We start from the raw sequence: 13,423 nt of genomic DNA, 5'->3' as shown, positions 1-13,423 counted from the left end.
ATATTGATATGGGAATGCGAAGGGGGGGATTATAGAATTTGCAATTGGAAGCACAATATGGCTGTTGCACAGTGCTGGAACTTTGCTAATTAGTTACCTACTCTAAAGTTAATGTCAGCAATCTGAAATATAGATGAGATTGAGGGAGGTGCAAGTAAATTTCTTCCCTACCTAGAAAGGCTCTTTAGGTCTCCGAATGGTGGTGAAGGAGATGTAGTAGGGGCAAATGCAGGTGTGTTGAACCTCATGTAGATGCAAGAACAAGTGCAGGACTGTTGAACCTCATATAGTTGCAGGAACAAGTGCAGGCAGGCTGCACCTTGTGATAGTTGCAGGAACAAATGGAGGAACGTTGCACCTTGTGTAATTGCAGAAAAAAAGTGCAGGAGTGTTACACCTTGAGTATTTGCAGGGACAAGTGCAGGAGTGTTACACCTCGTGTATTTGCAGGGACAAGTGCAGGAGTGTTGCAACATGTACCTGCAGGGACAAGTGCAGGAGTGTTATACCTTGTGTACTTGCAGGGACAAGTGCAGGAATGTTACACCTAGTGTAGTTGCAGGGACAAGTGCACGAATGTTATACCTTGTGTACTTCCAGGGACAAGTGCAAGAATGTTACACCTTATGTACATGCAGGGACAAGTGCAGGAATCTTGCAACTTTCTGTAATTGCAGGGACAAGTGCAGGAATGTTGCAACATTGTGTAGTTGCAGTGACAAGTGCAGGAGTGTTACAACCTTGTGTAGTTGCAGGGATAAGCGCAGGAATGTTACTCCTTGTGTATTTGCAGGGACAAGTGCAGGAGTGTAACACCTTGTATAATTGCAGGGACAAGTGCAGGAGTGTTAAACCTTGTGTAGTTGCAGGGATAAGTGCAGGAATATTACACCATGTGTAGTTGCAGGGACAAGTGCAGGAATATTACAACTTGTGTACTTGCAGAGACAAGTGCAGGAGTGTTACACCTTGAGTAGCTGCAGGGACAAGTGCAGGAGTGTTACACCTTGTCTACTTGCAGGGACAAGGGCAGGAATGTTGTAACCTTGTGAAGTTGCAGAGACAAGTGCTGGGAGTATTACACCTTGTGTAATTGCAGGGACAAATGCAGGAATGTTACACTGTGTGTAGCTGCAGGGACAAGCGCAGGAGTGTTGCACCTTGTGTACTTGCAGGGACAAGTGCAGGAGTGTTGCACCTTGTGTACTTGCAGGGACAAGTGCAGGAGTGTTACACCTTGTGTAGTTGCAGGGACAAGTGCAGGAGTGTTACACCTTGTGTAGTTGCAGGGACAAGTGCAGAGTGTTGAAACATGTAATTGCAGGGACAAGTGCAGTAGTGTTACACTTTGTCTAGTTGCAGGGACTAATGCAAGTGTGTTACACTTTGTGTAATTGCAGGGACAAGTGCAGGAGGGTTACACTTTGTCTAGTTGCAGGGACTAATGCAAGGGCGTTACACTTTGTGTACTTGCAGGGACAAGTGCAGGAGGGTTACACATTTTGTAGTTGCAGGGTCAAGGGCAGCAGTGTTGCAATATGTACTTGCAGGGTCAAGTGCAGGAGTGTTACACCTTGCGTACTTGCAGGGACAAGTGCAGCAGTGTTACACCTTGTGTACTTGCAGGGAAAAGTGCAGGAGTGTTGCAATTTGTGTAGTTGCAGGGAGAAGCGCAGGAATGTTTCACCTTGTGTACTTGCAGGGACAAGTGCAGGAGTGTTACACCTTGTGTACTTGCTGGGAGAAGTGCAGGAGTGTTACACCGTGTGTACTTGCAGGGACAAGTGCAGGAGTGTTACACCATGTGTAATTGCAGGGACAAGTGCAGGAGTGTTACACCTTGTGTACTTGCTGGGAGAAGTGCAGGAGTGTTACACCTTGTGTACTTGCAGGGACAAGTGCAGGAGTGTTACACCTTGTGTACTTGCAGGGACAAGTGCAGGAGTGTTACACCTTGTGTAATTGCAGGCACAAGTACAGGAATGTTGCAACATGTAATTGCAGCGACAAGTGCAGGACTGTTACACATTGTGTAGCTGCAGGGACAAGTGCAGGAGTATTACACCTCGTGTAGTTGCAGGGACAAGTGCAGGACTGTTACACCCTGTGCAGCTGCAGGGACAAGTGCAGGAGTGCTACAACTTGAGGAGTTGCAGGGACAAGTGCAGGAGTGTTACAACTTGTGTAGTTGCAGGGACAAGTGCAGGAAGTTTACACCTTGTGCACTTGCAGGGACAAGTGCAGGAGTGTTACACTTTGTGTACTTGCAGGGAGAACTGCAGGAGTGTTACACCTTGTGCTGCAGGGACAAGTGCAGGAGTGTTACACCTTGTGTACTTGCAGGGACAAGTGCAGGAGTGTCACACCTTGTGTACTTGCAGGGACAAGTGCAGGAGTGTTACACCTTGTGTAATTGCAGGCACAAGTGCAGGAATGTTGCAACATGTAATTGCAGGGATAAATGCAGGACTGTTACACCTTGTGTAGCTGCAGGAACAAGTGCAGGAGTATTACACCTTGCGTACTTGCAGGGACAAGTGCAGGAGTGTTGCATTTTGTGCAGCTGCACAGACAAGCGCAGGAGTGTTGCACATTGTGCACTTTCAGGGAGAAGTGCAGGAGTGTTGCAACATGTATTTGCAGGGACAAATGCAGGAGTGTTAAACCTTGTCTGTTTGCAGGGACAAATGCAGGAGTGTTACACCCTAGGTCAGTGGTCCCCAACCACCGGGCCGTGGACCGGTACTGGGCCGCGAGGAAACGATACGATTTGGTGATATGAGTCAGTTGCACCTTTCCTCATTCCATGTCACGCCCACTGTTGAGCTTGAACGCATGCGAGGTCATTACCCGCGCGTCATCCATTTCAGCGCGGGAAGAAGATCAACTCCTCGAGCTTGCAAATGTCGGCAGGCTGAAAAGTATGTTTGACATAACATCTCTGCCGGCATTATGGATCAAAGTCAAGGCTAAATATCCTGAGATAGCCACGAAAACACTGAAAACGTTGCTTCCATTTCCACCGTACCTCTGCAATGAATGCAACGAAAACTAAATTGCGGAATAGACTGGACATTAGGAACCCCCTTCGAGTATCGCTGCCTTCCATCACCCCTCGATAGGACCGTCTTGTTGCAGGAAAACAAGCCCAGGTCTCCCACTGATTCAGCGATATTGGTGTGTTGCAATGATTTTATATGTTCATACGGGGGAAATATGTGCTCTGTGTTTAATATGCAAACGATACTTAAAATGTTATGATGCTATTGACTTATATAACTGTATAACAATTACAGCACGGAAACAGGTGATCCATGCCCTTCTAGTCCGTGCTGAACGCTACTCTCACCTAGTCCACCGACCTGCACTCAGCCCATACCCCTCCATTCCTTTCCTGTCCATATACTTATCCAATTTTTCTTTAAATGATAATATCAAACCTGCCTCTACCACTTCTACTGGAAGTTCGTTAAACATTTACTTCAAGCTCCCCTGTCCTCCCCTGATAATTGACTTATCACTATATTCATTCGAGGAAAATATGCGCTGTGTGTTTAATATTAAATTCGTCAGATAAACCCTTTTGGAAATGAAATTGAGTGTATTAGCTAATTATCATCTATATTCCGGTCGTGATTAACATACCCTCCCCCCCCGAACAGAATCGCCAAAAACGATTTGAAGAAAAAAATGGTACACGCATGCGCAAGTTACGCATGCGCACTGGTGCCTGCGCAAGGCTTCATGGTCATTGTAGTCTTTCTTGGGGAAACACAGCGTACTGACTGCTACTCTTGTCTGTTGACAACCCTTACCCCCCGCCGGTCGGCTGGTCCTCAAGAATATTGACAATATGATTCGGCGGTCTGCGCGGAAGAAACCATCACTGGTTCAACGGGCAGAAAGGCGTTTCTCAGCAATGTGTCGTGGAGCGCTAAGAGGGCACAGTGAGACACACAGAACACTGCTGGCCATCCACTGCATCCTGACTTATCTCCAGCCGTCTCGACTATGTCTTGCCACTGGGTCCAGATAGGCCGGGACGAGAGAGTGAGACTGACGACCTGCGCAACTCTCCCTCACTTTAATCCAAGTCAAGCGCAAGTCATGACTTCACACCCAACGCGCAACCTAAAGTCCTGTGGCGATGGGGGAGTGGCGAAGCAGCAGGTACGGATACACTGGAAGCTGTAGTCACAAACCTGCACACAGGTGGCCCAGGGCATAGGGTCGCTCTCTACTGGACCGAAGGAGCAGTTGAGTTCGGCAGCCCCCTGGCTGTCTGAGCAGCCCTCTTTAGGATGGCTCTGCTCACCTCCATGGAGGAAGGGGCTGGAAAAGGTGCCTCCAACATAGTCTGCTTCACTTCACCCCGGCCAGCTTATCGCGGCTGGTGGGGATCCCTCATAGCGGTCGACCTACAACGGTGAAGAAGAAAGTGATGGTGCTCAACCTTGGCACATGGAACGTGAGAACTCTGCGAGATAACGTCAAGGCAGACAGACCAGAGAGACGAACTGCACTGGTTGCAAAAGAGCTAGCTCGCTACAACGTGGACATAGCAGCTCTCAACGAAACACGCTTAGCAGACAAGGGCAGCTGACAGAACGTAGTGGTGGATACACGTTCTTCTGGAGCGGTCACAGCAGCGCTGAACGACGAGAAGCAGGCGTGGGATTTGCCATCAATTCTAACCTCGCCCGTAAACTCACCAAGCACCCAGAGAGCATCAACGACTGCCTGACGACACTTCAGCTCCCACTTGCAAACAAGAAGAGTGCTACGCTGATTAGTGCCTACGCTCCCACCATGACCAACCCAAATGACATTAAAGGCAAGTTCTATGAAGAACTCGACGCCCTCATCTCAGCAATCCCACAGTCAGAGAAGCTCATCGTTCTCAGGGACTTCAATGCCAGAGTAGGGACAGACTACCAAACCTGGGAAGGGATCATTGGAAGACACGGCACTGGCAAGTGTAACAACAACGGCCTTCTGCTCCTCAAGACATGTGTCACACACGACCTCGTCATCACCAACACCCTGTTCCACCTACCCACCCGTAAGAAGACGTCATGGATGCACCCACGCTCGAAGCACTGGCGTCTGATTGACTACATCATCACCAGGAAGAGGGACAGGATGGATGTCAGAGTGACGAGAGCCATGTGTGGTGTCAACTGCTGGACCGACCACCACCTATTGTGTCCAAGTTCAGGCTTCGCATTCTGCCCATGAGAAGACCCCAAGGGCAGAAGACTGCAAAGAGGCTGAATGTCTCCAAGCTGAAAAGCAGCAGGGTTGCAGAAGAATTCGTCGATGACCTTGAAGGCAGACTGCCAGACACACCACAGGATGATGGGACCAGCGTTGAGGAACAGTGGACGGCCTTCAGAGACACTGTCTACACTACCGCCCTCGAACATCTCAGACCAGCAACCCGAAGAAATCAAGACTGGTTCGATGAGAATGATGAAGAAGTACAGGCACTACTAACGGAGAAACATCAACATCACAGAGTGCATCAAAACGACCCCACGTCGCTAGCCAAGAAAGATGCCTTTACCAACGCAAGAAGAAAGGTGCAGAAAAAACTTTGCGAGATGCAGGACAGCTGGTTCAGCAAGAAGGCCGATGAAATCCAGGGCTATGCAGACAGCCACCACATAAAGCGGTTCTACGATGCGCTTAAGGCTGTATACGGACCCCAGTCCTCCGGCTCCTCACCCCTCCTCAACGCAGATGAGACACAGCTGCTGACAGAGAAGAAGCAGATTCTGGATCGGTGGGCTGAGCACTTTAACAACGTCCTTAACCGCCCTGCCGACATCAACGACGAGGCCATTGCCTGCCTGCCCCAGGTAAAGATCAACAAGAACCTCGACACCCTCCCCACAGTAGATGAAGTCAGGAAGGCAGTGAAGCAACTCTCCTGTGGCAAAGCGCCAGGACCCGATGCAATCCCTGCTGAGGTATACAAAGCAGGAGGCCCTGTCATGATGCAAAAGCTGACTGTTCTCTTCCAGTCCATGTGGAAAAAGGGACAGGTCCCGCAACAGCTGAAAGATGCCAGCATAGTTCACATCTACAAGAGGAAAGGCAACCGCCAGTCTTGCGACAACCACCGAGGCATCTCCCTCTTGTCCATTGCGGGGAAGATTCTGGCCCGCGTCCTGCTCAACCGCCTTCTCCAACATCTTGAGCAAGGTCGGCTCCCAGAAAGCCAGTGCCGCTTCCGTGCTGAACGTGGGACCACGGACATGAATTTTGCTGCGCGCCAACTCCAGGAAAAATGCCAGGAGCAACACAGCGACCTCTTCATGACCTTTGTCGATCTAACCAAGGCTTTCGATACGGTCAGCAGAGAAGGCTTGTGGAAGATCATGGAGAAGTTTGGCTGCCCCAGCAAGTTCATCACAATCGTCCGGCAGTTCCACGACGGTATGATGGTGAAGGTTCTGGATGACGGCGACAAGTCGGAGGCCTTCCCAGTGACAAATGGCGTCAAACAAGGCTGCGTTCTTGCCCCGACTCTGTTCAGTATGGTATTCTCTACCATGCTGACAGATGTCTTCCGTAACTACGAAGAAGGAATCCACGTCAGGTACAGGACTGACGGCAGGTTGTTCAACCTTAGGCGCCAGCAGGCAGTTACAAAGGTGCAAGAGACTGTCATCAGAGACTTCTTGTTTGCTGATGACTGCGCACTCAACGCCAGCACAGAGCAGGAGATGCAGCGTGAAATGGACTGCTTCTCACAAGCCTGCGACAACTTCGGTCTCACTATCAGCACCAAAAAGACCGAAGTTATGTACCAGCCTGCCCCAGGAAAGCCATACCAGGAGCCGCGCATCACGGTGAAGGGCCAGAACCTCCAGGCAGTCGACAACTTCACCTACCTGGGCAGCATACATTCTCGCGCAGTGAACATAGACGCTGAGGTCAACAACAGGATTGCCAAAGCCAGCGCCGCCTTTGGGAGACTCCATGAGAACATCTGGGAGCAGAGAGGACTCAGCCTTACCACCAAGCTGAAGGTCTACTGTGCAGTGGTCCTTACCACCCTCCTTTACGCCAGCGAGACCTGGACTGTCTACAGCAGACACGCCAAACAGCTCAACCACTTTCACCTGAGCTGTCTCCGCAGACTCCTCCACATCAGGTGGCAGGACAAAGTCCCCGACACGGAAATCCTGGAACGAGCTGGGCTTTGCAGCGTCTATACCCTCCTGCTGAAAGCCCAAGCCAGGTGGGCTGGACATGTGGTCAGAATGCCAGACAGCCGATTGCCTAAGCAGCTGCTGTACGGAGAACTGTGTCAGGGCAAGCGCTCAGTCGGGGGGCAGAAGAAACGTTACAAAGACTGCCTCAAAGCATTCCTCAAAAGATTGGGTGTCGACATCAACACATGGGAGACGCTTGCCCTCGACCGTCCAGCTTGGCGCAGCAAGATCACCACAGGAGCCCGTGCAGCTGAAGTCAGGTGCATCATCGAGGTGCAACGAAAGCGTGCTGTGCGCAAGGCCTGAGCAGCATCCACTGCCACGACAGCACCCACCCACTTGTGTCCCACATGTGGGCGAGCCTTCAGGGCCCGGACTGGCCTCATCAGTCACCTCCGGACCCATAGCCACCAATTTCCCATTTGACTTTGAAGACATGGACATCTTCGACTACGAAGGCCAAACAACAACAACAACAGCAGCTGCACGGACAAGTGCAGGAGTGTTACACCTTGTGTAGTTGCAGGGACAAGTGCAGGAGAGTTACACCTTGTGTACTTGCAGGGACAACTGCGGGAGTGTTGAACTTTGTGTAGCTGCACGGACAAGTGCAGGAGAGTAGCACCTTCTGTAATTGCAGGGAGAAGTGCATGAGTGTTGCACCTTGTGTACTTGCAGGGAGAAATGCAATAGTGTTGCAACATGTATTTCCAGGGACAAATGCAGGAGTGTTAAACCCTGTCTATTTGCAGGGACAAGAGCAGGAGTGTTAAAACTTGTATATATGCAGGGACAAGTGCAGGAGTGTTGCAAAATAACTGGTAGGGACAATTGCAGGAATGTTACACCTTGTGTAATTGCAGGGACAAGTGCAGGAATGTTGCAACATGTAATTGCAGGAAAAATGCAGGACTGTTACACCTTGTATAACTGCAGGGACAAGTGCAGGAGTGTTGCAACATGTACTTGCAGGGACAAGTGCAAGAGTGTTACACCTTGCATAATTGCAGGGACAAGTGCAGGAGTGTTGCAACATGTACTTGCAGGGACAAGTGCAGGAGTGTAACACCTTGTATGGCTGCAGGGATACGTGTAGGAGTGTTGCACCTTGTGTACTTGCAGGACGAGTGCAGGAATGTTACACCTTGTGTACTTACAGGGACAAGTGCAGGACTGTTGCAACCTTGTGTAGTTGCAGGGAAAAGAGCAGGAGTGTTCCAACTTGTGTAGTTGCAGGTAAAGTGCAGGAATGTTGCAACCTTGTGTAGTTGCAGGGACAAGTGCAGGAGTGTTGCAACATGTACTTGCAGGGATAAGTACAGGAGTGTTGCAACATATACTTGCAGGGACAAGTGCAGGAGTGTTACACCTTGTATGCTTGTAGGGACAAGTGCATTAGTGTTAAAACTTGTGTAGTTGCAGAGAGAAGTGCGGGAGTGTTAATCCTTGTATATGTGTAGGGAGAAGTGCAGGAGTGTTGCTACCTTGTGTAGTTGCAGGGACAAGTGCAGGAGTGTTCCAACATGTACTTACAGGGACAAGTGCAGGAGTGTTACACGTTGTGTAATTGCAGGGGCAAGTGCAGGAATGCTGTAACATGTAATTGCAGGGACAAATGCAGGACTGTTACATCTTGTATAGCTGCAGGGACACGTGCAGGAGTGTTACACCTTGTCTACTTGCAGGGACAAGTGCAGGAGTGTTACACCTTGTGTACTTGCAGGGATAGATGCAAGCGTGTTACACCTTGTGTACTTGCAGGGACAAGTACAGGAGTGTTGCAACTTGTGTAGTTGCAGAGAGAAGTCCAGGAATATTTCACCTGGTGCAGCTGCAGGGAGAAGTGCAGGAGTGTTATACCATGTGTAATTGCAAGGACAAGTACAGGACTGTTGCAATCTTGTGTAGTTGCAGGGACAAGAGCAGGAGTGTTCCAACTTGTGTATTGTAGGTAAAGTGCAGGAAAGTTGCAACCTTGTGTAGTTGCAGGGACAAGTGCAGGAGTGTTGCAACATGTACTTGCACGGATAAGTACAGGAGTGTTGCAACATATACTTGCAGGGACAAGTGCAGGATTGTTACCCCTTGTGGAATTGCAGGGACAAGTGCAGGAGTGTTACACCTTGTATGCTTGCAGGGACAAGTGCAGTAGTGTTAAAACTTGTGTAGTTGCAGGGACATGTGCAGGAACGTTGCAACCTTGTGTAGTTGCAGGGACAAGTGGAGGAGTGTTACAACTTGAGTAGTTGCAGGTAAAGTGCAGGAGTGTTACACCTTGTGTACTTGCAGGGACAAATGCAGGACTGTTACACCTTGTATAGCTGCAGGGACACGTGCAGGAGTGTTGCACCTTGTGTACTTGCAGGGACAAGTGCAGGAGTGTCACACCTTGTGTACTTGCAGGGACAGATGCAAGCGTGTTACACCTTGTGTACTTGCAGGGACAAGCACAGGAGTGTTGCAACTTGTGTAGTTGCAGAGAGAAGTCCAGGAATGTTTCACCTGGTGTAGCTGCAGGAAGAAGTGCAGGAGTGTTACACCATGTGCAATTGCAAGGACAAGTGCAGGACTGTTGCAATCTTGTGTAGTTGCAGGGACAAGAGCAGGAGTGTTCCAACTTGTGTATTGTAGGTAAAGTGCAGGAAAGTTGCAAACTTGTGTAGTTGCAGGGACAAGTGAAGGAGTGTTGCAACATGTACTTGCAGGGACAAGTGCAGGAGTGTTACACCTTGTGTACTTGCAGTGAAAAGTGCATGAGTGTTGCACCTTGTGTTCCTGCAGGGAGAAATGCAATAGTGTTTCAACATGTACTTGAAAGAAGAAGTGCAGGAGTGTTGCAGCTTGTATTTCCAGGGACAAATGCAGGAGTATTAAACCTTGTCTATTTGCAGGGACAAGTGCAGGACTGTTACACCTTGTATAGCTGCAGGGACACGTGCAGGAGTGTTGCACCTTGTGTACTTGCAGGGACAAGTGCAGGAGTGTTACACCTTGTGTACTTGCAGGGATAGATGCAAGCGTGTTACACCTTGTGTACTTGCAAGGACAAGTATAGGAGTGTTGCAACTTGTGTAGTTGCAGAGAGAAGTCCAGGAATGTTTCACGTGGTGTAGCTGCAGGGACAAGTGCAAGAGTGTTGCAACATGTACTTGCAGGGACAAGTGCAGGAGTGTTACACCTTGTGTACTTGCAGTGAAAAGTGCATGAGTGTTGCACCTTGTGTTCCTGCAGGGAGAAATGCAATAGTGTTTCAACATGTACTTGAAAGAAGTAGTGCAGGAGCGTTGCAGCATGTATTTCCAGGGACAAATGCAGGAGTATTAAACCTTGTCTATTTGCAGGGACAAGTGCAGGACTGTTACACCTTGTATAGCTGCAGGGACACGTGCAGGAGTGTTGCAATTTGTGTACTTGCAGGACGAGTGCAGGAATGTTACACTTTGTGTAGTTGTAGGGACAAATGCAGGAGCATTACACCTTGTGTAGTTACAGAGACAAGTGCAGGAATGTTGCAACATGTAATTGCAGGGACAAATGCAAGACTGTTACACCTTACATAGCTGCAGGGACACGTGCAGGAGTGTTGCAACTTGTGTAGTTGCAGGGACAACTGCAGGAGTGTTCCAACATGTATTTGCAGGGATAAGTGCAGGAGTGTTACACCTTGTGTACTTGCAGGGTCAAGTGCAAGAGTATTGCAACATCTACTTGCAGGGACAAGTGCAGGAGTGTTACACCTTGTGTATTTGCAGGGACAAGTGCAAGAGTGTTACACCTTGCGTAATTGCAGGGACAATTGCAGGACTGTTACACCTTGTATAGCGGCAGGGATACGTGTAGGAGTGTTGCACCTTGTGTACTTGCAGGACGAGTGCAGGAATGTTACACCTTGTGTACTTGCAGGGACAAGCACAGGAGTGTTGCAACTTGTGTAGTTGCAGAGAGAAGTCCAGGAATGTTTCACCTGGTGTAGCTGCAGGAAGAAGTGCAGGAGTGTTACACCATGTGCAATTGCAAGGACAAGTGGAGGACTGTTGCAATCTTGTGTAGTTGCAGGAACAAGAGCAGGAGTGTTCCAACTTGTGTATTGTAGGTAAAGTGCAGGAAAGTTGCAAACTTGTGTAGTTGCAGGGACAAGTGCAGGATTGTTGCAACATGTACTTGCAGGGACAAGTGCAGGAGTGTTACACCTTGTGTACTTGCAGTGAAAAGTGCATGAGTGTTGCACCTTGTGTTCCTGCAGGGAGAAATGCAATAGTGTTTCAACATGTACTTGAAAGAAGAAGTGCAGGAGTGTTGCAGCATGTATTTCCAGGGGCAAATGCAGGAGTATTAAACCTTGTCTATTTGCAGGGACAAGTGCAGGACTGTTACACCTTGTATAGCTGCAGGGACACATGCAGGAGTGTTGCACCTTGTGTACTTGCAGGACGAGTGCAGGAATGTTACACTTTGTGTAGTTGTAGGGACAAATGCAGGAGCATTACACCTTGTGTAGTTACAGAGACAAGTGCAGGAATGTTGCAACATGTAATTGCAGGGACAAATGCAAGACTGTTACACCTTACATAGCTGCAGGGACATGTGCAGGAGTGTTGCAACTTGTGTAGTTGCAGGGACAACTGCAGGAGTGTTCCAACATGTATTTGCAGGGATAAGTGCAGGAGTGTTACACCTTGTATACTTGCAGGGTCAAGTGCAAGAGTATTGCAACATCTACTTGCAGGGACAAGTGCAGGAGTGTTACACCTTGTGTATTTGCAGGGACAAGTGCAAGAGTGTTACACCTTGCGTAATTGCAGGGACAATTGCAGGACTGTTACACCTTGTATAGCTGCAGGGATACGTGTAGGAGTGTTGCACCTTGTGTACTTGCAGGACGAGTGCAGGAATGTTACACCTTGTGTACTTACAGGGACAAGTACAGTAATGTTGCAACCTTGTGTAGTTGCAGGGAAAAGTGCAGGAGTGTTCCAACTTGTGTAGTTGCAGGTAAAGTGCAGGAAAGTCGCAACCTTGTGTAGTTGCAGGGACAAGTGCAGGAGTGTTGCAACATGTACTTGCAGGGATAAGTACAGGAGTGTTGCAACATATACTTGCAGGGACAAGTGCAGGAGTGTTACACCTTGTGGAATTGCAGGGACAAGTGCAGTAGTGCTACACCTTGTATGCTTGTAGGGACAAGTGCAGTAGTGTTAAAACTTGTGTACTTGCAGGGACAAGTACAGGAGTGTTGCAACTTGTGTAGTTGCAGAGAGAAGTCCAGGAATATTTCACCTGGTGCAGCTGCAGGGAGAAGTGCAGGAGTGTTATACCATGTGTAATTGCAAGGACAAGTACAGGACTGTTGCAATCTTGTGTAGTTGCAGGGACAAGAGCAGGAGTGTTCCAACTTGTGTATTGTAGGTAAAGTGCAGGAAAGTTGCAACCTTGTGTAGTTGCAGGGACAAGTGCAGGAGTGTTGCAACATGTACTTGCACGGATAAGTACAGGAGTGTTGCAACATATACTTGCAGGGACAAGTGCAGGATTGTTACCCCTTGTGGAATTGCAGGGACAAGTGCAGGAGTGTTACACCTTGTATGCTTGCAGGGACAAGTGCAGTAGTGTTAAAACTTGTGTAGTTGCAGGGACATGTGCAGGAACGTTGCAACCTTGTGTAGTTGCAGGGACAAGTGGAGGAGTGTTACAACTTGAGTAGTTGCAGGTAAAGTGCAGGAGTGTTACACCTTGTGTACTTGCAGGGACAAATGCAGGACTGTTACACCTTGTATAGCTGCAGGGACACGTGCAGGAGTGTTGCACCTTGTGTACTTGCAGGGACAAGTGCAGGAGTGTCACACCTTGTGTACTTGCAGGGACAGATGCAAGCGTGTTACACCTTGTGTACTTGCAGGGACAAGCACAGGAGTGTTGCAACTTGTGTAGTTGCAGAGAGAAGTCCAGGAATGTTTCACCTGGTGTAGCTGCAGGAAGAAGTGCAGGAGTGTTACACCATGTGCAATTGCAAGGACAAGTGCAGGACTGTTGCAATCTTGTGTAGTTGCAGGGACAAGAGCAGGAGTGTTCCAACTTGTGTATTGTAGGTAAAGTGCAGGAAAGTTGCAAACTTGTGTAGTTGCAGGGACAAGTGAAGGAGTGTTGCAACATGTACTTGCAGGGACAAGTGCAGGAGTGTTACACCTTGTGTACTTGCAGTG

The 13,423-nt window shown here is 49.0% G+C and overlaps 1 protein-coding gene across 1 annotated transcript in view; it reads right to left on the bottom strand.

The window, feature by feature from the left end:
* Window positions 1–13,423, bottom strand: part of LOC134345972 (actin-binding LIM protein 2-like) — a 409,808-nt gene that overhangs the window by 36,556 nt on the left and 359,829 nt on the right. The window lies entirely within an intron of this gene.

The sequence above is a fragment of the Mobula hypostoma genome, chromosome 4 (assembly GCF_963921235.1).
Source record: "Mobula hypostoma chromosome 4, sMobHyp1.1, whole genome shotgun sequence".
NCBI lineage: Eukaryota > Metazoa > Chordata > Chondrichthyes > Myliobatiformes > Myliobatidae > Mobula > Mobula hypostoma.
This window is presented reverse-complemented; position numbering and strand designations above follow the sequence as displayed.